This window comes from Mobula birostris, chromosome 8 (assembly GCF_030028105.1).
Source record: "Mobula birostris isolate sMobBir1 chromosome 8, sMobBir1.hap1, whole genome shotgun sequence".
NCBI lineage: Eukaryota > Metazoa > Chordata > Chondrichthyes > Myliobatiformes > Myliobatidae > Mobula > Mobula birostris.
In genome coordinates, this window is record NC_092377.1 from 1,959,741 (window position 1) to 1,986,288 (window position 26,548).

Consider the following 26,548-nt stretch of genomic DNA (forward strand, 5'->3'; position numbering starts at 1 on the left):
ATGAGCTGCTCTAAAAAGCCATCTCATAGGCACTGTAGAAATTCCCCCTCTTGGGATCCAGCACCAACATGATTTTCCCAAACTGCCTGCATATTGAAATCCTCAATGATGATCATAACATTTCCCTTTTGACATACATCTTTTATCCCCCATTGTATCTTGTAGACCACATCCTGACTACTGTTTGGGGATCTGTATATAACTCCCATCAGAGTCTTTTTACCCTTGCAGTTCCTTAGCTCTCTCCACAACGATTCAACACTTTCTGACCTTATGTCATCTCTTTCTAACGATTTTATTTTATTTTTTACCAACAGAGCCACACCACCCCATCAGCCTTCCTGCCTGTCCTTTTGACACAATGTGTATCCTTGGACATTAAGCTCTCAGCTATAATCTTCTTTCAGCCAAGTTCATTTACCATATTCTGTATATTGTGCACATTCAAATAAAATGTCACAATGGGGTGCTGGGAACCGGCCCAAATGCAAGACACAGACACTGAAGTACAAGGAACAGGACTTGACTAGAGTAGGGACATGACAGGATTCAGACCAGGAGCAAGGACAAGAACGCAGACTTGGGCTAGGGAAAGCAGGACCAGGACTAGGACTAGGAACCATGGAATAGGAGACAAGGTTTGGACTCCGAGCCCGAGACTGGACTACAACCCAGAACCTGGGTCTTGCCTCGGACTCGCACCCCAGAACCAGGCAAGAACATGACGTGGCTTGAGGCTGGGGTCTTGGGTCTTGAGGCTTGAGGCTTGGCTAGAGGCTGGGGATGCTGGCGTAGATGTGAACGTAGAACAGCAAACCGGAGGAATCTTGACAAGGAGACGGGATCTACAGGGACTATCTTGAAACTAGAGCAGAACTTGGAACTAAACTTAGAACTAACAGTTCTAAGTGGACGAGAGAATGAAGCATCACACAAGAATAGACCAACAAACTGGTGACCTGTGTCTGTCCGTCTGTCTGTCTGTATCTTGTTTTACGGCGGTTGGCATCCAGCTTAATGGTGCATTACCGCCACCCTCTGCTCCAGAATGGGCACTAGTGTAGTGACGCCATTGTACTTATTTCACAGTCTCTGATGCAAACCAGGTGTACCGTAATTAAGTAAACTAGCAGCAACTGGCAATGTAATGGCTGTAATTAGGGCATAATCAGGGAGAAGGGGGCGTTAAAGGGAAACAACCAAACGGAACCATGACAGTACACCCCCCCCCCCCCAAACGGGAGCCTCCTGGCGATCCTCCAGGCTTGTCTGGATAGTCCAGATGGAAATCCTGGATGAGAGAAGGGTCCAGAATGTAGGAGCAGGGAATCCAGGCACGTTCCTCTGGGCCTTACCCCTCCCAGTCAACCGGGTACTGGAGACCCCTGCCCCGATGGCAGACATCCAATGACAGCCGCATGGTGTATGCCGGATGGTCATCGATGATAGGGGGGTGGGCTGGAGGGGGTTCGGTCGGAGGGCACAAGGGACTGACAGAAATTGGTTTTAACTGGGAGATGTGAAATGTAGGATGGATCCACATGGACATAGGTAGTTTGAGCCGGATTGCTGTGGGGTTGATAATGCTTTCAACCTCAAAAGGTCCCAGGAAGTGGGGGTGAGCTTCTTGGGCTGGTTCTTCAGAGGAATGTCTCTACTCAGGAGCAGGGGTACGATGGCGGTCGGCAATTTTCCGGTTACTGTTGGCTGAGAGAAGTAGGGCTGTGCGTGTGTCTTCCCAGATTTTTCGGCACTTGTGTATATGGGCCTGGATTGACGGCAATGCAATCTCTTCTTCCTGGGCAGGAAGCAGCGGGGGTTGATAACCAAGAGAGCATTCAAAAGGAGATTTTCCGGTCGCAGTGCTGACCAGAGAGTTGTGGCGTATTCTACCCATACGAGATGGTTGCTCCAGGTAGACGGGTTGTTGGCTGTTACACAACGTAACGCCGCCTCCAACTCCTGGTTGACCCGCTCCGTTTGCCCGTTGGTCTGGGGGTGAAACCCGGACAATAGGCTAACTGAGGCACCAAGGGCCGAACAAAAAGATCTCCAAACTTGCGAAATGAATTGAGGTCCCCAGTCGGAGACAATATCCAAAGGGGTTCCGTGAAGTCGGAAAACGTGGGTGACGAGAAGGTCTGCGGTCTCCTGCGCGGGACGGAGTTTAGGGAGGGCTACAAAATGCACCGACTTGGAGAAACGGCCCACCACAGTTAGTATGGCAGTGTTTCCACATGAAAGGGGTAGCCCGGTGACGAAATCCAGAGCGATGTGTGACCAGGGACAGGCAGGGGACGAGGCAGTCCCGCGTGTGGCCGATGGGAGGCTTTTCCACGGGCACAGACGGAACATGCAGAGACATAGGAACGGGTGTCGGCGTCCATGGAGGGCCATCAGAAATACCTCTTCAGAAGGGTCAGAGTCCGATCAATTCTGGGGTGGCAGGCGAAATGAGAAGTGTGCCCCCACTGGAGAACCTGCAATCGGACAGAATGAGGTACAAAGAGGCCAGGGGGAGGTCCGATACCTGGGTCAGGCTGAGTCCGTTGGGCCTCTTTGACTCTGGATTCGATCTCCCAGGTGAGGGCAGCCACTACACAGGATGATGGAAGGATGGTCTCGGGGTTGGGAAGGTCTTCCTCGGAAACGTATTGACGGGAGAGAGCATCGGGCTTCCCGTTCTTGGAACCCGGGTAAACCTGAACCGGCCAAAAAATAATGCCCAACGGGCCTGGCGAGAATTCAGGCGTTTGGCGGTCTGGATATATTCAAGGCTCTTATGGTCTGTCCAGACGATGAACAGGTGTTCCGCCCCCTCCAACCAGTGTCTCCATTCTTCCAACGCCAGTTTGACTGCCAGCAGCTCCCGGTTCCCCACGTTGTAATTTCGTTCAGCGGGAGACAGTTGGTGAGAGAAGAAGTTGGCGAGGGATGTAGTTCCCGATCCGGGCCCGAACGTTGGGACAGTACCGCTCCCACCCCAGAGTCGGAGGCGTCAACCTCCACAATGAATTGACAGGAGGGGTCCAGTTGAATCAGAACGGGAGCAGACGTGAAACGCCACTTTTGTTCGGCGAATGCTGAGTCCGCCTCGAAGTTCCAAAGGAAAGGTGTGGCAGCTGAGGTAAGTCGGGTCAGAGCAGCCGTCACCTGACTGTAGTTTCTGCTGAACCGGCAATAGAAGTTTGCAAACCCCAGGAACCGTTGGAGTTGCTTGCGGTCCGTGGGTTTGGGCCACTCCGTCACAGCCCGGATCTTCTTGGGATCAGCTCTCACCTGTCCGCTCTCGATGATACAACCTAGGAAGCTGACCGAGGGGACATGGAATTCGCACTTCTCCGCCTTTATGAATAACTTATTCTCCCCCAGTCTCTGCAGGACTTGACGGACATGGAGAATGTCTTGCTGGGAACTGCTGGAAAAGATTAGGATGTCATCCAGATAGACAAACACAAAGCAGTTAATAAAGTCTCTTAGTACATCGTTAATCAAGGCCTGAAAGACTGCAGGGGCGTTGGTGAGGGCAAAAGGGGCTCCGTGAAGTGGTTCGAACGCAGAACTTATCAGAGGCAGTGGGTACTTGTTCTTTATGGTTATATGATTTAGGCCTTGGTAGTCGATGCAGGGACGTACAGAACCATCCTTCTTCACCACGAAGAAGAACCCTGCGCCCACTGGGGAGGATGAGGGTCGGATGATGCCCGCCGCGAGAGATTCGCTGATGTAACCCTCCATTGCTTCCCTCTCTGGCCGGGACAAGTTATACAGCCGACTGGTGGGCAAGGGAGCTCCGGGGAGTAGGTCAATAGCACAATCGTATGGTCGGTGTGGAGGCAGGGAAAGGGCGCGTTGTTTACTAAACATGTGTCCCAGGTCGTGGTACTCCGCTGGAACCCTAAACAAGTCAGGGGGTTCAACGGCAGGTGAGGTCAAGGTGGTTTTTACAGGGGAAAGGACCGACTGCAGACAGGTGGTGTGACAAAACAGACTCCAGCTGGCTATCTTCCCGGTGGACCAATCAATGCAAAGGTTATGGCAGCTTAACCAGGGGTACCCAAGAACTATTGGAGCTTGAGGAGAGGAGATCAAGTTAAATTGTACCTGTTCCCGATGGTACCCAGGGAGAATCAAAGACAATGGTGGGGTACAGTGAGTGACTCAGGCCAGAAGTCTTCCGTCCAGTGCCCGGGTTTCCAGAGGGGTACTCAACGGCTCCCGAGGAATTCCGGCCTGGGAAGCTATATCTTCATCCAACAGATTCCCCTCAGCACCGGAGTCTATCAAGGCAGACAAAGACAGGGACTGTTGGCTGTAGCTTACAGTGGCTTGGACTTGCATCCGGGATTGGTGGACAGAAGGGAATGTGGTCTGGCTCACCAGGGTTCCCCTTTCTACTAGTGAGCCCTCCCTTTTGGCCGAAGGGGACAGGTAGCATGAAAATGGCCAGACTGACCGCAATAGAAACAATCCCCTGCTCTTAATCTCCGGAGTTGCTCTGAGGGAGAAAGACGGCTCCGTCCCAGCTGCACTGGTTCCTCTCCCGGGCTGGTGGAAACGGCCGGTCCGGATGCTATTCTAGGAGTGGGAGGAGGAGAGGGGTTAGGGCTAGGAGTAGATGGTAAAGCGTGCCGTGGGGTGGCCAAAGGACAACCGGTTCTCTCCCTCTGTCGTTCTCGGAGTCGGTTGTCCAGCCTGGTGGCTAGGGAGATCACTGAATCCAGGCTGTTAGTGTCATCCCTAGCCGCCAACTCGTCCTTTACCTTGTCGCAGAGGCCTTGCTGGAATACCTCCTGGAGTGCCTCATCATTCCAGCCCGAGTCGGCCGCTAGTGTCTGGAACTCCACGGAGTATTCTGCAACACTACGTGAGCCTTGATGGAGGGTGAGTAGCCGCTTAGCGGCATCTTTACCGCAGACAGGATGGTCAAAAATCTTCCTTATTTCCGAGATGAAGGAAGAGCAGGTCTCTGGCTGATTATCCCAAATCGCGGTGGCCCACGCTAAGGAATTTCCTCGTAATAACCCCATAATGTAAGCTATTTTAGATCTGTCCGTGGCATACATGGATGGCTGCTGCTCAAACACCAGGGAACATTGTAGCAGAAAAACCCGGCACTTCCCCAGATCTCCGGCGTAGGGTTCTGGTTCAGGGACGCGCAGCTCCCTTAGCGGACGTGTTGTTGACGCCTTGGGCGTTGCCACCACAGACTGTCTGGGCTGGTCAGACGGAGGTCCCGGAGTCGACGGGGTAAGATAGGTGGATACTCGGTCGACCTGTTCACTGACCTTTCTTACGTCTACTGACAGGGAACGGAGGTTTTCCATGACTTCCTGGAGCAGCCGATTGTGCAAGCCCAGTAGGGAGCCCTGGCTGGCGAGTGTTTGTTGCAGATGATTCGTGTCTGCTGGGTTCATGTTGGCTAGCTTGTTCTGTCACAATGGGGTGCTGGGAACAGACCCAAATGCAAGACACAGACACTGAAGTACAAGGAACAGGACTTGACTAGAGTAGGGACGTGACAGGATACAGGCAAGGAGCAGGGACAAGAATGCAGACTTGGGCCAGGGAAAGTGGGACCAGGACTAGGGACCAGGACTAGGAACCATGGACTAGGAGACAAGGCTTGGACTCCGAGCCAGAGACTGGACAAGGACCTAGAACCTGGGTCTTGCCTTGGGCTCGGACCCCAAAACCAGGCAAGGACATGACATGGCTTGAGGCTGGGATCTTGGGTCTTGAGGTTCGGCTAGAGGTTGGGGATGCTGGCGTAGATGTGAACGTAGGACAGCAAACCGGAGGAATCTTGACAAGGAGACGGGATCTACAAGGACTATCTTGAAACTAGAGCAGAACTTGGAACTAAACTTAGAACTAACAGTTCTAAGCGGATGAGAGAATGAAGTATTACACAAGAACAGACCAACAAACTGGCAACCTGTGTAGTGACGCCATTGTACTTATTTCACAGTCTCTGATGCAAACCAGGTGTACCATAATTAAGTAAACTAGCAGCAATTGGCAATCTAATGGCTGTAATTAGGGCATAATCAGGGAGAAAGGGGCGTTAAAGGGGAACAACCAAATGGAACCATGACATATAACAACTTCAGTCCTGTATTCACTGTTTACAGTTTTGTCCACATTTTTCATTGCAACTCATCCTGTTAACTGCAATTTTTCCCTATTATTAGCCTCTCCTTATTCACAGTCTCACTACACACGGGCTCTATTTGTAAACCATCTCTCGCATCCTCAGATGTGATTTCACATCTAATCACAAAGTGATGAACAAAGCTCTGTGAAGATATAAAACACTCCCAAGGCACCTCACTGACTCCCTAATAACTTCATCTGAACAGTATCTCACTAAGTGATGCATACCTTCACGTTCCAAGATTGTTTAATGTCATTTTCTGTACACAAGTATAAAGGAGAATGAAGTAATTGTAATCAAAGCAGAACAAAGAAAACACAGTAAGATAAAGAACATAGCACCTTCCAGACCCATGACCACTAGAAAGACGAGAACAGCACATACCTGGGAACACCACCACTTGGAAATTCCCCTCCAAGTCACTCACCATCCTAACTTGGAAACATGTCACTGTTCTTTCATTGTCACTGGGTCAAAATCATGGAATTCCCTCCCTAACAGCACTGAGGGTGTACCTACACCTCAGGTACTGCAGTGGTTCAAGAAGGCAGCTCGTCACCACCTTCTCAAGGGGAGCTAGGGATGGGCACTAAGTGCTGGCTTATCTGGTGATGCCCACATCCTATAAATGAATAAATTAAAAAAAAATAAAAACACAATAAATATGAATACATAAGATTGTATGCCCATAAAGTGATGCTAAGCACAGGAGTGTCTGTACCTAAGGTGACTGACAGGAAATGATAAAGTATTGGTGGTTGGAGTTGTGGAGGGGTGGGTTAGTGGGTCAACCTTAGTGGATGCTATGTAACCTCCTTCATGATGGGAGCAGGACAAAGAGTCCATGAGCGGACAAGAGGGTCCATGTTACTGACCCTTTTCCAGCACATTACTGTACGTATGAACTTGATGGTAGGCTGGTGCTGGTGATGCGTTGGGCAGTTCCCACCGTAAAGCTTTCCTGTCCACTGCCATGCAATTTCTGTACCAAGCAATGATGCAGCTTGTTAGAATGCCCTCTACTGCTCTTCTGTAGAAAGATGTGAGCATGGATGTGCAACAACCAGTTCTCTACAACCTCCTCAGAAAGGTGAGGTGTTGCTGAAGTTTCCTGTCTGTGTAGGATGTGTTCTGGGACCATGAGAGGTTGTGTGTCATGTGCACTTTCAGGAGTCGGAAACTGCGAGTTTCCAGTACTGCGTCATACTCGAGCATTGACTTGTAGCCCCTCATATTACAATGGCTTCTACCTCCTTTACACTTTGTACTGATGAATGACAATAAAAAATCTTGGATGTTGAATCATGAACCCAGCTGTGGAAGAGCATCCCAAAGTGGCAGATGAAATTTAATTTGGACAAGTTTGAGATGTTGTACTTTGGTGAATTAAACCTTGACAGGACTTACACAGTAAATAGTAGGGCCCAGAACAGGGTAGTAGAACAGCGGGCCCAAGGGGTACAGTACATAAGTGCCTGAAATTGGATACTAGAGACAGCAGTATATAGAAGAGCATTGCTGAACTCAAGACATGCCAAACCCTAAAGTTAATGGGCTACATCAGCAGAAGACCACGAACATACACTCAGTGGCCACGTTAATAGCTATAGGTGGTATCTCATAAAGTGGCCACTGACAGTATATCTCCACGTACTACCATGAGATTCATTTTCTTATAGTAGAGTTAATGAAAAGCTACCCTCAAAGGAAATCCAAGCAACACACACAAAACGCTGGAGGAGAAACACAAGGAAATCTGCCGATATTGGAAATCCAAGCAACACACACAAAATGCTGGAGGAGAAACACAAGGAAATCTGCAGATATTGGAAATCCAAGCAACACACACAAGATGCTGGAGGAACTCAGCAGGCAAGGCAGCATCCAAGAAAAAGAGGAAACAGTCAATGTTTTGGGGTGAGACCCTTCTTCAGCAGACTGACAAATAGACAGGTTGGGGAAGAAGCCTGCCTTCATCAGTCAGGCCAATGAGTACAGGAGCTGGAATATCACTTTACAAAAAACAAGTCACTAGAGAGACCATGCTTGATGTAAGGTTCTTCTTGCCCAGGATGTCGTCACAATGGGGTGACCTTATAGATATATAAAATCACGAAAGGCAGAGATAAGGTGATGGTCAGGCTCTTGAAGTAGTGTGGACAACTTCACTCATCTCAACTCTGTAATGATTCCACAGTCATGGACTCACTTTCAAGAACTCTGCAACTCATGTTCTCTATATTATTTATTTATAATTGCTATGACTGTATTTGCACTATTTGTCGTCTTTCGCACTTTGGTTGTTTGTCACTCTTCCTTTCTGTGTAGTTTTTCATTGATTATATTGTATTACTTTGTTCTACTGTGAATTCCCACAAGAAAATGAATCTCACGGTAAAATATGCTGATATACACAGCCTCAGAATTGGGGGAGGGGGTTCTTTAAGAATGGAGATGAGGAGGAATTTCTTTCGCCAGAGATTGGTGAATCTGTGGAATTCGTTGCCACAGGCAGGCGTGGAGGTCAAGTCTTTCTGTATATTTAAGGCAGAGGTTGATGGATTCTTGATTGGTCAGGATCTGAAGGGATATGGGGAGAAGGCAGGAGATTGGGGCTGAGAGGAAAATTGAATCAGCGTGATGGAGCTGGAGATGTTGCCTTCAACATGGACTGACTGTGGTCTTTGTGTCAAGAAATCCAAGAACCATTCTCTGTGTAAAAAAACTACTTCTGCCATTCCCCAAGGTGTTCTACATGTACATGAAGAACAGGAGGATGACTAAGGTGAGGGTAGGACTGCTCGGGAATAAAGGAGGAAACGTGTCCCTGGAGTCTGAGGAGACAAGGGAGATCCTTAATGAATACTTTGCTTTACTATTCACCAGTAAGAGTTGGGAACCCCTGGGTAAGAGGGACCTTGTTGAATATGAGATCAGTGTAAAACAGCCTATTCTTCTACAGTATATCAAGATTAAGACAGAGACAGTGTTGGAGCTTTTGAAAACAAATTAAGATAGATAAGTCCCTAAAGCTGGAAGGAATATTCCCCAGTTTACAACAGTAAGCATAGAAAGGGATTGCTGGAGCATTTACGATGATCCCTGTGTCCTCACTGGCCACAGGAATGATACCAGATGACTGGAAGGTGTTCCTTTATTGAAGAAACGTAATAGAAGTAATCGTGGGAATTATAGACCAGTGAGTGTGATGTGAGTAGTGAACGAGCTATTGGAGAGAATTCAAAGAGACAGGGTTTACCAGCATAGTCTGATTAGTTATAGTTAGCATGGTTTTGTGATGGCTAGATCATGCCTTTCAAGACTATCTGAGTTCTTGGAGGAGATGATGGAACAGACTGATGAAGGTAGAGTGGTGGATAAAGTGTATATAGACTTTAGTAAGGTTTAGACTCAGAGCCCTTTTCAGCCACCCTGTTTCCCTGTTTAAAACATTCCTGCCTCTCTGTTTCCCTGTTTAAAACATTCCTGCCTCCCTGTTTCCCTGTTTAAAACATTCTAGCCTCTCTGTTTCCCTATTTAAAACATTCCTGCTTCTTTTCTAGTCCTGCAGGACCCTGTCTGATTTTAGCTTCCTGAACTTTGCAGATGCTTGCTTCCTTTTACTTTTTAAACTACATTTGGGAAAAGTCAAAGTAAATTTATTAGCTAAGTATGTAGACAGTGGCCTCTTTATTACGTACACACGTACACCTGTTTGTTAATGCTAATATCTAATCAGCCAATCATGTGGCAGCAACTCAATGAATAAAAGCATGCAGTCATGGTCAAGAGGTTTAGTTGTCCTGCAGACCAAATAACAGAGTGGGAAAGAAATATGATCCAAGTGACATTAACTGTGGACTGATTGTTAGTGCCAGATAGAACAGTTTCAGTATCACAGAAACTGCTGAGCTCTTGGAATTTTCATGCACAACAGTTTCCAGAGCAGGGATTCCCAACCTTTTTTAAGTCATGCACAACTACCATTAACTGAGGGGTTTGTGAGCCCCAGATTGGGAACTCCTGCTCCAGGGTTACAAAGAATGGTGTGAAAAACAGAAAATATCCTGTGAGTGGCAATTCTGTGGACAACAATACCTGTCAATGAGAGAGGTCAGAGGAAAATGGTCAACCTGGTTCAAACTGACAGCAACTCAAATAACCAGCCAATTCCACACAGTCACAACTTTCTGGGTAAAAAACTTACCCCTGACATCTCCTCTGTACCTACTTCCAAGCACCTTAAAACTGTGCCCTCCTGGAGTAGGTTAAAAGGTCAGCACAACATCTTGGATTGAAGGGCCTGTACCATGCTGTATTTTTTAACATTCTATGAAATATACAAGTGTTAGATACATGGGTTATGACCAAAGGAAATATGGGTGGAGCAGCTTGACACTTTAGTACAATGGTATTTATTAGGTGAGTCAAAGATCAAACACAAAAATTACTGATAATAGTGAAAAAAAACTGCCAATATTTACAAAAAGTTATCAACCAGAAAACAGAATACTAGCTCCACACTTTGTCCAGTGTGAACTTTTGGCAGTCCTGATCTCTTTCCTAATGAGAGTGATGAACCTCATTTATTAGGGACTAGGACATACCACCTTTAATTACATAGAAACATAGAAAACCTACAACACAATACAGGCCCTTCAGCCCACAAAGCTGTGCCGAACATGTCCTTACCTTAGAAATTACCTAGGGTTACCCGTAGCCCTCTATTTTTCTGAGTTCCATGTACCTGTCCAGGAGTCTCTTAAAAGACCATATCGTATCCGCCTCCACCACTGTTGGCGGCAGCCCATTCCACACACTCACCACTCTCTGAGTAAAAAACTTACCCCTGACATCTCCTCTGTACCTACTTCCATACACCTTAATACTATGCCCTCTTGTGCTAGCCATTCCAGCCCTGGGACAAAGCCTCTGACTATCCACACGATCAATGCCTCTCATCATCTTGTACACCTCTATCAGGTCACCTCTCATCCTCCAAAGCTCCAAGGAAAAAAGGCCAAGTTCACTCAACCTATTCTCATAAGGCATGCTCCCCAATCCAGGCAACATCCTTGTAAATCTCCTCTGCACCCTTTCTATGGTTTCCACGTCCTTCCTATAGTGAGTTGACCAGAACTGAGCACAGTACTCCAAGTGGGGTCTGACCAGGGTCCTCTATAGCTGTAACATCAGCAAGGGAGATAGGCTGAGTTCAGGGCTATGGTGGGAAACTTTGTCACATGGTGTGAGCAGAATTATCTGCAGCTTAATGTGAAAAAGACTAAGGAGCTGGTGGTAGACCTGAGGAGAGCTAAGGTACCAGTGACCCCTGTTTCCATCCAGGGGGTCAGTGTGGACATGGTGGAGGATTACAAATACCTGGGGATACGAATTGACAATAAACTGGACTGGTCAAAGAACACTGAGGTTGTCTACAAGAAGGGTCAGAGCCGTTTCTATTTCCTGAGGAAACTGAGGTCCTTTAACATCCGTCAGACGATGCTGAGGATGTTCTACGAGTCTGTGGTGGCCAGTGCTATCATGTTTGCTGTTGTGTGCTGGGGCAGCAGGCTGAGGGTAGCAGACACCAAGAGAATCAACAAACTCATTCGTAAGGCCAGTGATGTTGTGGGGATGGAACTGGACTCTCTCACGGTGGTGTCTGAAAAGAGGATGCTGTCTAAGTTGCATGCCATCTTGGTCAATGTCTCCCATCCATTACATAATGTATTGGTTGGCACAGAAGTACATTCAGCCAGAGACTCATTCCTCCGAGATACAACACTGAGCGTCATAGGAAGTCATTCTTGCCTGTGGCCATCAAACTTCACAACTCCTCCCTTGGAGGGTCAGACATCCTGAGCCAATAGGCTGCTCATGGACTTATTTCCATCTGGCAAATTTACATATTATTATTTAATTATTTATGGTTTTATATTCTTGGTTGGTGCAACTGTAACAAAACCCAATTTCCCTCCGGATCAATAAAGTATGTCTGTCTGTCTATCTATCTATCTATCTAACATTACCTCTTGGCTCCTAAACTCAGTCCTATGATGGATGAAGGCCAATGCACCATATGCTTTTTTAACCACAGAGTCAATGTGCGCAGCAGCTTTGAGTGTCCTATGGTCTCGGACCCCATGATCCCTCTGATCCTCCACACTGCCACGAGTCTTACCATTAATACTATATTCTGCCATCATATTTGACCTACCAAGATGAACCACCTCCCACTTACCTGGGTTGAACACCATCTGCCGCTTCTCAGCCCAGATTTGCATCCTATCAATGTCCCGCTGTAACCTCTGACAGCCCTCCACACTTTCCACAACACCCCCAACCTTTGTACCGTCTTTAAGGATGTGACATAGGGTCAGAAGATGTTGAATCCTTGTGGGTTGAGTTAAGAAACTGGAAGGGTAAAAGGACATTGATGACAGTTATATATAGACCTCCCAACAGTGGCTGGGAGGTGGACCACAGGATACAACAGGAGTTAGAAAAGGTGTGTCAATAGGGCAATGTTTTGGTAGTCATGGGAGATTTTAACATGCAGGTCGATTGGGAAAATCAGGTTGGTAATGGATCTCAAGAGAGTGAGTTTGTTGACAGCTTTTCAGAGAAGTTTGTCATTAAGCCGACCAGGGGATCAGCTATACTGGATTGGGTGTTATGTAATGAACTGGAGACGATTAGGGAGGTTAGGGTAAAAAAAAACACTTAGGAGCCAGTGATCACAATGTGATTGTGTTCAACTTGAAATTTAATAGGGTAAAAGTAAAGTCTGATATAGCAGTATTTCAGTGGAGTAAGGGAAATTACGGTGGTATGAGAGAGGAGTTGACCAAAGTAAATTGGAAGGAGCTGCTGGCAGGGATGTCAGCACAGCAGCAATGGCATGTTTTTCTGGGAAAAATGAGGAAGGTGTAGGACATGTGTTTTCCAAAAATGAAGAAACACTCAAATGGTAAAATAGTACAATGTGGCTGACAAGGGAAATCAAAGCTAATGTAAAAACAAAAGAAAGAGCATACAACAAAGCAAAAATTAGTGGGAAGATAGAGGATTGGGAAGTTTTTAAAAACCTACAGGCAGCAACTAAAAAAATTATTAGAAGGGAAAAGATGAAATATGAAAGCCAGCTAGCAAATAATATCAAAGTGGATAGTAAAGTTTTTTTCAAGTATGTTAAAAATAAAAGAGAAATGAGAGTCGATATACGACCGCTAGAAAACAAGGCAGGAGAAATAATAACGGGGGACAAGGAGATGTCTGATGAACTAAATGAGTATTTTTTGTCAGTCTTCACTGTGGAAGTCACTAGCAGTATGCCTGATGTGGTAGTGTGTGAAGGAAGAGAAGTGGGTAGAGTTACTGTTACAAAAGAGAAGGTACTCAAAAAGCAGAAATACTTAAAGGTATAGAAGTCACCCAGACCAGAGGTACTTCATCCTAGGGTTCTGAAGGAGATAGCATTAGAGATTGCGGTGGCATTAGAAATGATCTTTCAAAAATCATTGGACTCTGGCATAGTGCCAGACGACTGGAAAATTAGAAATGTTATTCCACTCTTTAAGAAGGGAGGAAGGCAGCAGAAAGGAAATTATAGACTAATTAGCCTGACCTCAGTGTTGGAATTCTTTGAGGAGATTACAAGTAGATAAAGGGCATGCAGTGGATGCTGAAAATTTGGAATTTCAGAAGGCCTTTGACAAAGGTGCCATAAATGAGGCTGCTTACCAAGTTAAGAGCCCATGGTATTACAGGAAAGTTACTAACACGGTTAAAACATTGGCTGATTGGTAGGAGGCAGCGAGTGGGAATAAAAGGATCCTTTTCTAGTTGGCTGCCAGTGACTAGTGGTGTTCTGCAGGGGTCGGTGTTGGGACCACTTCTTTTTATGCTGTAGATCAATGATTTAGATGATGGAATAGATGGCTGTGTTACCAAATTTGCAGATGATACGAAGATTGGTGGAGGGGCAAGGTAGTGTTGAGGAAATAGGTAGGATGCAGAAGGACTTAGATTTGGAGAACAGACAAAAAAGTGGCAAACAAAATAAAATGTTTGAAAATGCACTGCCATGCACTTTTTGGTAGTAGAAATAAATATGTGGATTATTTCCTAAATTGGGAGAAAATCCAGGAATGTGAGATGCAGAGGGACTTGGAAGTCCTTGTGCAGAACATCCTGAAAGTTAGCTTGCAGGTTGAGTTGGTGGTGAGGAAGGCAAATGCCATGTTAGCATTCATTTCAAGAGGGCTAGAATACAAGAGCAAGGATGTGACGCTGAGACTTTATAAGATACTGGTGAGGCCTCACCTTGAGTATTATGAACAGTTATCGGCCCCTCATCTAAGAAAAACTGTACTGGCATTGGAGAGGGTCCAGAGGAGGTTCACAAGGATGATTCCAGGAATGAAAGGGTTATCATACAAGGAACGTTTGATGGCTCTGGGTCTGTACTCGCTGGAATACAGTGGGATGAGGGAGGATCTCATTGAAACCTTCTCAATGTTGAAGGGCCAAGAAAGAATAAATGTGGAAAAGCTATTTCCCAAGGTGGTAGAGTCTAGGACAAGAGGGCACTCAGGATAGAGTGGCACAATTTCAAAACAGAAATGTGGAGAAATTTCCTGAGCTAAAGGGTGATGAATTTGTGGTATTTGTTGTCACATGCAGCCTTGGAGGCCAGGTTGTTGGGCATATTTAAGGCAGAGATTGATAGGTTCTTAAATGGACATGGCATCAAAGGTTGCGAGGAGATGGCCGGGAACTGGGGTTGAGGGGGAGATAAAAAATTTTTTTTCAAAAGGATCAGCCACAGTTGAATGGTGGAGCAGACTCGATAGCCCAAATCTGCTCCTTTATCTTGTGGTCTTATGATCATTTAGATAAACCACACTGCAGTCCTCACTGGTGCTCATCCAGATAGACCGCACTGCATTCCTCACTGATGATCATCTAGATACACCGCACTGCAGTCCTCAGTGATGACGCTCCAGATAGACCGCACTGCAGTCGTCACTAATGATCATCTAGATAGACCACACTGCAGTCCTCACTGATGATCATCTGGATAGACCACACTGCAGTCCTCAGTGATGACGGTCCAGATAGACAGCACTGCAGTCGTCACTAATGATCATCTAGATAGACCACACTGCAGTCCTCACTGATAATCATCTGGATAGACCACACTGCATTCCTCACTGATGATCATCTGAATAGACCGCACTGCATTCCTCAGTGATGATCATCTGGATAGACTGCACTGCATTCCTCAGAGATGACCGTTTAGATAGACCGCACTGCAGTCGTCACTGATGATGAACTAGACAGACCGCACTGCATTCCTCACTGATGATCATCTAGACAGACCGCACTGAAGTCCTCAATGATGATTATCTAGATAGACCACACTACAGTCCTCACTGATGATCATCTAAATAGACCGCACTGCATTCCTCATTGATTACCATCTAGATAGACCACACTGCGGTCCTCACTAGTGATAGTCTAGATAGACAACACTGCATTACTCACTGATGATCGTCTAGATAGACCACAATGCAGTCCTCACTGATGATCATCTAGATTGACCATACAGCAGTCCTCATTGATGACCATCTAGATAGACAGCACTGATGACCATCTAGAAAGACCACACTGCAGTCCTCACTGATGATCATCTAGATAGACCACACTGCATTACTCACTGATGATCGTCTAGGTAGACCACAATGCAGTCCTCACTGATGATCATCTGGATTGACAACACTGCAGTCCTCATTGATGACCATCTAGATAGACAGCACTGATGACCATCTAGAAAGACCACACTGCAGTCCTCACTGATGATCATCTAGATAGACCACACTGCATTACTCACTGATGATCGTCTAGATAGACCACAATGCAGTCCTCACTGATGATCATCTAGATTAACCACACTGCATTCCTCACTGATGACCATTTAGATAGACCGCACTGCAGTCCTCATTGATGACCATCTAGATAGACCGCACTGCATTCCTCACTAATGATCATCTAGATAGACCACACTGCAATCCTCACTGATGATCATCTAGATAGACCACACTGCAGTCCTCACTGATGATCATCTAGATAGACCGCACTGCATTCCTAACTAATGACCATCTAGAAAGACCACACTGCAGTCCTCACTGATGATCATCTAGATAGACCGCACTGCAATCCTGACTGATGATCATCTAGATAGACCGCACTGAATTCCTCACTGATGATCATCTAGATAGACCACACTGCAACCCTCACTGATGATTACGTAGATAGAACGCACTGCATTCCTCACTGATGGTCATCTACATTGACCGCACTGCAATCCTCACTGATGATCAGTTAGATGGACCGCACTGCATTCCTCACTGTTAATCATCTAGATAGACCGTACTGCAATCCTCATTGATGATCAGCTAGATAGACCGCAATGCATTGCTCACTGATGATCATCTAGATAGACCACACTGCGGTCCTCACTGATGATCATGTAAATAGACTGCACTACAGTCCTCATTGATTACCATCTAGATAGACCGCACTGCGGTCCTCACTGACGATCATGTAAATAGACTGCACTACAGTCCTCTTTGATTACCATCTAGATAGACCACACTGATGATCATCTAGATAGACCACACTGCATTCCTCACTGATCATCTAGATAGACCGCACTGCAGTCCTCACTGATGATCATCTAGATAGACCGCACTGCATTCTCACTGATCTAGATAGACCGCACTGCAGTCCTCACTGATGATCACCTAGACCGCACTGCAGTCCTCATTGACTACCATCTAGATAGACCACACTGCATTCTTCACTGCTGAGCATCTAGATAGACCACACTGCAGTCCTCACTGATGATCATCTAGATAGACCACACTGCAGTCCTCATTGATTACTATCTAGATAGACCACACTGCAGTCCTCACAGGTGATCAACTAGATAGACTGCACTGATGATCATCTAGACAGACTACACTGCAGTCCTCACTGATGATCACCTAGATAGACTGCACTGATGACCATCTAGAAAGTCCACACTGCAGTCCTCACTGATGGCCATCTAGAAAGGCCACACTGCAGTCCTCACTGATGAATATCCAGATAGACCACAATGCAGACCTCACTGATGATCATCTAGATAGTCCGCACTGCAGTCTTCACTGGTGATCATCCAGATAGACCGCACTGCAGTCCTCACTGATGATCATCTAGATAGAACGCACTGCAGACTCCACTAATGATTATTTAGACAGACAGCACTGCTGTCCTCACCGATGATCATCTAGACAGACCACCCCGATGATCATCTAGATAGACTGCACTGATGACCATCTAGAAATACCACACTGCAGTCCCCACTGATGACTATTTAGATAGACCTCACTGATGATCATCTAGATAGACCGCACTGCAGTCCTCACTGATGAACATCTAGATAGACCACACTGCAGTCCTCACTGATGATCATCTAGACAGACCGCACTGCATTCCTCACTGATGATCATCTAGATAGACCACACTGCAGTCCTCATTGATTACCATCTAGATAGACCACACTGCGATCCTCACTAGTGATAATCTAGATAGACCACACTGCATTACTCACTGATGATCGTCTAGATAGACCACAATGCAGTCCTCACTGATGATCATCTAGATTGACCACACAGCAGTCCTCATTGATGACCATCTAGATAGACAGCACTGATGACCATCTAGAAAGACCACACTGCAGTCCTCACTGATGATCATCTAGATAGACCACACTGCATTACTCACTGATGATCGTCTAGATAGACCACAATGCAGTCCTCACTAATGATCATCTAGATAGACCACACTGCATTACTCACTGATGATCGTCTAGATAGACCACACTGCAGTCCTCACTGATGATCATCTAGATAGACCACACTGCATTACTCACTGATGATCGTCTAGATAGACCACAATGCAGTCCTCACTGATGATCATCTAGATTGACCACACTGCATTCCTCACTGATGACCATTTAGATAGACCGCACTGCAGTCCTCATTGATGACCATCTAGATAGACAGCACTGATGACCATCTAGAAAGACCACACTGCAGTCCTCACTGATGATCATCTATATAGACCACACTGCATTACTCACTGATGATCGTCTAGATAGACCACAATGCAGTCCTCACTGATGATCATCTAGATTGACAACACTGCAGTCCTCATTGATGACCATCTAGATAGACAGCACTGATGACCATCTAGAAAGACCACACTGCAGTCCTCACTGATGATCATCTAGATAGACCACACTGCATTACTCACTGATGATCGTCTAGATAGACCACAATGCAGTCCTCACTGATGATCATGTAAATAGACTGCACTACAGTCCTCATTGATTACCATCTAGATAGACCGCACTGCGGTCCTCACTGATGATCATGTAAATAGACTGCACTACAGTCCTCTTTGATTACCATCTAGATAGACCACACTGATGATCATCTAGATAGACCACACTGCATTCCTCACTGATCATCTAGATAGACCGCACTGCAGTCCTCACTGATGATCATCTAGATAGACCGCACTGCATTCTCACTGATCTAGATAGACCGCACTGCAGTCCTCACTGATGATCACCTAGACCACACTGCAGTCCTCATTGACTACCATCTAGATAGACCACACTGCATTCTTCACTGCTGAGCATCTAGATAAACCACACTGCAGTCCTCACTGATGATTATCTAGATAGACCACACTGCAGTCCTCATTGATTACTATCTAGATAGACCACACTGCAGTCCTCACTGGTGATCAACTAGATAGACTGCACTGATGATCATCTAGACAGACTACACTGCAGTCCTCACTGATGATCACCTAGATAGACTGCACTGATGACCATCTAGAAAGTCCACACTGCAGTCCTCACTGATGGCCATCTAGAAAGGCCACACTGCAGTCCTCACTGATGAATATCCAGATAGACCACACTGCAGACCTCACTGATGATCATCTAGATAGTCCGCACTGCAGTCTTCACTGGTGATCATCCAGATAGAACACACTGCAGACTCCACTAATGATTATTTAGACAGACAGCACTGCCGTCCTCACCGATGATCATCTAGACAGACCACCCCGATGATCATCTAGATAGACTGCACTGATGACCATCTAGAAATACCACACTGCAGTCCCCACTGATGACTATTTAGATAGACCTCACTGATGATCATCTAGATAGACCGCACTGCAGTCCTCACTGATGAACATCTAGATAGACCACACTGCAGTCCTCACTGATGATCATCTCGACAGACCGCACTGCATTCCTCACTGATGATCATCTAGATAGACCACACTGCAGTCCTCATTGATTACCATCTAGATAGACCACACTGCGGTCCTCACTAGTGATAATCTAGATAGACCACACTGCATTACTCACTGATGATCGTCTAGATAGACCACAATGCAGTCCTCACTGATGATCATCTAGATTGACCACACAGCAGTCCTCATTGATGACCATCTAGATAGACAGCACTGATGACCATCTAGAAAGACCACACTGCAGTCCTCACTGATGATCATCTAGATAGACCACACTGCATTACTCACTGATGATCGTCTAGATAGACCACAATGCAGTCCTCACTAATGATCATCTAGATAGACCACACTGCATTACTCACTGATGATCGTCTAGATAGACCACACTGCAGTCCTCACTGATGATCATCTAGATAGACCACACTGCATTACTCACTGATGATCGTCTAGATAGACCACAATGCAGTCCTCACTGATGATCATCTAGATAGACCACACTGCATTACTCACTGATGATCGTCTAGATAGACCACAATGCAGTCCTCACTGATGATCATCTAGATTGACCACACTGCATTCTTCACTGATGACCATTTAGATAGACCGCACTGCAGTCCTCATTGATGACCATCTAGATAGACAGCACTGATGACCATCTAGAAAGACCACACTGCAGTCCTCACTGATGATCATCTATATAGACCACACTGCATTACTCACTGATGATCGTCTAGATAGACCACAATGCAGTCCTCATTGATGACCATCTAGATTGACCACACTGCATTCCTCACTGATGACCATTTAGATAGACCGCACTGCAGTCCTCATTGATGACCATCTAGATAGACCGCACTGCATTCCTCACTAATGATCATCTAGATAGACCACACTGCAATCCTCACTGATGATCATCTAGATAGACCACACTGCAGTCCTCACTGATGATCATCTAGATAGACCGCACTGCATTCCTAACTAATGACCATCTAGAAAGACCACACTGCAGTCCTCACTGATGATCATCTAGATAGACCGCACTGCAATCCTGACTGATGATCATCTAGATAGACCGCACTGCATTCCTCAGTGATGATCATCTAGACAGACCGCACTGCTGTCCTCACTGATGATCATCTAAATAGACTGCACTGCATTCCTTACCGATGATCATCTAGATTGACTGCACTGCATTCCTTACTGATGATCATCTAGGTGGACCACACTGCATTCCTCAGTGATGATCATCTAGATAGACCACATTGCAGTCCCCACCACTGATTATTTAGATAGACAACACTACCGTCCTCACCGATGATCATCTAGATAGACCGCACTGATAACCATCTAGATAGACCGCACTGCATTCCTCACTAATGATCATCTAGATAGACCACACTGCAATCCTCACTGATGATCATCTAGATAGACCACACTGCAGTCCTCACTGATGATCATCTAGATAGACCGCACTGCATTCCTAACTAATGACCATCTAGAAAGACCACACTGCAGTCCTCACTGATGATCATCTAGATAGACCGCACTGCAATCCTGACTGATGATCATCTAGATAGACCGCACTGCATTCCTCAGTGATGATCATCTAGACAGACCGCACTGCTGTCCTCACTGATGATCATCTAAATAGACTGCACTGCATTCCTTACCGATGATCATCTAGATTGACTGCACTGCATTCCTTACTGATGATCATCTAGGTGGACCACACTGCATTCCTCAGTGATGATCATCTAGATAGACAGCACTGCATTCCTCACTGATGATCAGCTAGATAGACGGCAATGCAGTCTTCACTGATGATCATCTAGATAGACCGCACTGATAACCATCTGGATAGACCACACTGCATTCCTCACTGATGATCATCTAGATGGATGGCACTGCATGATGATCATGTAAATAGACTGCACTACAGTCCTCATTGATTACCATCTCGATAGACCGCACTGATGATCATCTAGATAGACCACACTGCATTCCTTACTGACCATCTAGATAGACTGCACTGCAGTCCTCATTGATTACCATCTAGATAGACCACACTGATGATCATCTAGATAGACCACACTGCATTCCTCACTGATCATCTAGACCATACTGAAGTCCTCAGTGATGATTATCTAGATAGACCTCACTGCAGTCCTCACTAATGATCATCAGATAGATCACACTGCATTACTCACTGATGATCATCTAGATAGACCGCACTGATGATCATCTAGATAGACCACAATGCAGTCCGCACCAATGATCATCTAGATAGACCGCACTGCATTCCTCACTGATCTAGATAGACCACACTGCAGTCCTCACTGATCATCAGCTAGATAGACCACACTGCAGTCTTCACTGATGATCATCTAGATAGACCTCACTGCAGTCCTCACTAATGATCATCAGATAGACCACACTGCATTACTCACTGATGATCATCTAGATAGACCGCACTGATGATCATCTAGATAGACCACAATGCAGTCCGCACCAATGATCATCTAGATAGACCACACTGCAGTCCTCACTGATCTAGATAGACCACACTGCAGTCCTCACTGATGATCATCTAGATAGACCACACTGCAGTCCCCACCAATAATCATTTAGATAGACCACACTGCATTCCTCCCTGATCATAATCTAGATAGACCGCACTGCAATCCTCACTGATGATCATCTGGATAGACGGCACTGCAGTCCTCACTGACGATCATCTAGGTAGACCGCACTGCAGTCCTCACCGATGATCATCTAGATAGACCGCACTGATGACCATCTAGAAAGACCACACTGCAGTCCTTACTGATGATCATCTAGACAGACCGCACTGCATTCCTCACAGATGATCACCTAGATAGACCGTACTGCAATCCTGACTGATGATCATCTAGACAGACTGCACTGAATTCCTCACTGATGATCATCTAGATAGACCGCACTGCAGTCCTCACTGATGATCATCTAGACAGACTACACTGCAGTCCTCACTGATGATCACCTAGATAGACTGCACTGATGACCATCTAGAAAGTCCACACTGCAGTCCTCACTGATGACCATCTAGAAAGGCCACACTGCAGTCCTCACTGATGAATATCCAGATAGACCACACTGCAGACCTCACTGATGATCATCTAGATAGTCCGCACTGCAGTCTTCACTGGTGATCATCCAGATAGACCGCACTGCAGTCCTCACTGATGATCATCTAGATAGAACGCACTGCAGACTCCACTAATGATTATTTAGACAGACAGCACTGCCGTCCTCACCGATGATCATCTAGACAGACCACCCCGATGATCATCTAGATAGACTGCACTGATGACCATCTAGAAATACCACACTGCAGTCCCCACTGATGACTATTTAGATAGACCTCACTGATGATCATCTAGATAGACCGCACTCATGACCATCTAGAACGACCACACTGCAGTCCTCACTGATGATCATCTAGATAGACCACACTGCAGTCCTCACTGATGGTCATCTAGATAGACCGCACTGCAGTCCTCACTGATGATCATCTAGATAGACCGCACTGCAGTCCTCACTGATGATCATCTAGACAGACCGCACTGATAACCATCTAGATAGACCACACTGCGTTCCTCACTGATCATAATCTAGATAGACCGCACTGCAATCCTCACTGATGATCACCTGGATAGACGGCACTGCAGTCCTCACTGACGATCATCTAGATAGACCGCACTGCAGTCCTCACCGATGATCATCCAGGTAGACCGCACTGCATTCCTCACTGATGATCATCTAGACAGACCGCACTGATGACCATCTAGATAGACCGCACTGCATTCCTCACTGATCTAGATAGACCACACTGCAGTCCTCACTGATCATCAGCTAGATAGACCACACTGCAGTCTTCACTGATGATCATCTAGATAGACCTCACTGCAGTCCTCACTAATGATCATCAGATAGACCACACTGCATTACTCACTGCTGATCATCTAGATAGACCGCACCGATGATCATCTAGATAGACCTCACAGCAGTCCTCACTAATGACCATCTAGAAAGACCACACTGCAGTCCTCACTGATGATCATCTAGATAGACCGCACTGCAATCCTGACTGATGATCATCTAGATAGACCGCACTGCATTCCTCAGTGATGATCATCTAGACAGACCGCACTGCTGTCCTCACTGATGATCATCTAAATAGACTGCACTGCATTCCTTACCGATGATCATCTAGATTGACTGCACTGCATTCCTTACTGATGATCATCTAGGTGGACCACACTGCATTCCTCAGTGATGATCATCTAGATAGACAGCACTGCATTCCTCACTGATGATCAGCTAGATAGACGGCAATGCAGTCTTCACTGATGATCATCTAGATAGACCGCACTGATAACCATCTGGATAGACCACACTGCATTCCTCACTGATGATCATCTAGATGGATGGCACTGCATGATGATCATGTAAATAGACTGCACTACAGTCCTCATTGATTACCATCTCGATAGACCGCACTGATGATCATCTAGATAGACCACACTGCATTCCTTACTGACCATCTAGATAGACTGCACTGCAGTCCTCATTGATTACCATCTAGATAGACCACACTGATGATCATCTAGATAGACCACACTGCATTCCTCACTGATCATCTAGACCATACTGAAGTCCTCAGTGATGATTATCTAGATAGACCTCACTGCAGTCCTCACTAATGATCATCAGATAGATCACACTGCATTACTCACTGATGATCATCTAGATAGACCGCACTGATGATCATCTAGATAGACCACAATGCAGTCCGCACCAATGATCATCTAGATAGACCGCACTGCATTCCTCACTGATCTAGATAGACCACACTGCAGTCCTCACTGATCATCAGCTAGATAGACCACACTGCAGTCTTCACTGATGATCATCTAGATAGACCTCACTGCAGTCCTCACTAATGATCATCAGATAGACCACACTGCATTACTCACTGATGATCATCTAGATAGACCGCACTGATGATCATCTAGATAGACCACAATGCAGTCCGCACCAATGATCATCTAGATAGACCACACTGCAGTCCTCACTGATCTAGATAGACCACACTGCAGTCCTCACTGATGATCATCTAGATAGACCACACTGCAGTCCCCACCAATAATCATTTAGATAGACCACACTGCATTCCTCCCTGATCATAATCTAGATAGACCGCACTGCAATCCTCACTGATGATCATCTGGATAGACGGCACTGCAGTCCTCACTGACGATCATCTAGGTAGACCGCACTGCAGTCCTCACCGATGATCATCTAGATAGACCGCACTGATGACCATCTAGAAAGACCACACTGCAGTCCTTACTGATGATCATCTAGACAGACCGCACTGCATTCCTCACAGATGATCACCTAGATAGACCGTACTGCAATCCTGACTGATGATCATCTAGACAGACTGCACTGAATTCCTCACTGATGATCATCTAGATAGACCGCACTGCAGTCCTCACTGATGATCATCTAGACAGACTACACTGCAGTCCTCACTGATGATCACCTAGATAGACTGCACTGATGACCATCTAGAAAGTCCACACTGCAGTCCTCACTGATGACCATCTAGAAAGGCCACACTGCAGTCCTCACTGATGAATATCCAGATAGACCACACTGCAGACCTCACTGATGATCATCTAGATAGTCCGCACTGCAGTCTTCACTGGTGATCATCCAGATAGACCGCACTGCAGTCCTCACTGATGATCATCTAGATAGAACGCACTGCAGACTCCACTAATGATTATTTAGACAGACAGCACTGCCGTCCTCACCGATGATCATCTAGACAGACCACCCCGATGATCATCTAGATAGACTGCACTGATGACCATCTAGAAATACCACACTGCAGTCCCCACTGATGACTATTTAGATAGACCTCACTGATGATCATCTAGATAGACCGCACTCATGACCATCTAGAACGACCACACTGCAGTCCTCACTGATGATCATCTAGATAGACCACACTGCAGTCCTCACTGATGGTCATCTAGATAGACCGCACTGCAGTCCTCACTGATGATCATCTAGATAGACCGCACTGCAGTCCTCACTGATGATCATCTAGACAGACCGCACTGATAACCATCTAGATAGACCACACTGCGTTCCTCACTGATCATAATCTAGATAGACCGCACTGCAATCCTCACTGATGATCACCTGGATAGACGGCACTGCAGTCCTCACTGACGATCATCTAGATAGACCGCACTGCAGTCCTCACCGATGATCATCCAGGTAGACCGCACTGCATTCCTCACTGATGATCATCTAGACAGACCGCACTGATGACCATCTAGATAGACCGCACTGCATTCCTCACTGATCTAGATAGACCACACTGCAGTCCTCACTGATCATCAGCTAGATAGACCACACTGCAGTCTTCACTGATGATCATCTAGATAGACCTCACTGCAGTCCTCACTAATGATCATCAGATAGACCACACTGCATTACTCACTGCTGATCATCTAGATAGACCGCACCGATGATCATCTAGATAGACCTCACAGCAGTCCTCACTAATGATCATCAGATAGACCACACTACAGTCCTCACTGATGATCATCTAGATAGACCGCACTGATGATCATATAGATAGACAATGCAGTCCCCACCAATGATCATTTAGATAGACCGCACTGCAGTCCTCGCTGACGATCATCTAGATAGACCGCACTGCAGTCCTCACTGATGATCATCTAGATAGACCGCACTGAATTCCTCACTGATGATCATCTAGATAGACCACACTGCAGCCCTCACTGATGATTACGTAGATAAAACGCACTGCATTCCTCACTGATGGTCATCTACATTGACCGCACTGCAATCCTCACTGATGATCAGTTAGATGGACCGCACTGCATTCCTCACTGTTAATCATCTAGATAGACCGTACTGCAA

The 26,548-nt window shown here is 46.1% G+C and overlaps 1 protein-coding gene across 3 annotated transcripts in view; it reads right to left on the minus strand.

The window, feature by feature from the left end:
* Window positions 1-26,548, minus strand: part of LOC140202111 (protein EFR3 homolog B-like) — a 280,457-nt gene that overhangs the window by 198,045 nt on the left and 55,864 nt on the right. Inside the window, exon 1 of one of the 3 annotated variants that reach the window (XM_072266970.1) lies at window positions 4,105-4,187. The exons of the other annotated variants lie outside the window; for them this stretch is intronic. The gene's annotated coding sequence lies outside the window, so the exon portion shown is untranslated. Of the gene's footprint in view, window positions 1-4,104; window positions 4,188-26,548 lie in introns of those variants that run through there. 3 annotated transcript variants of the gene reach the window in all.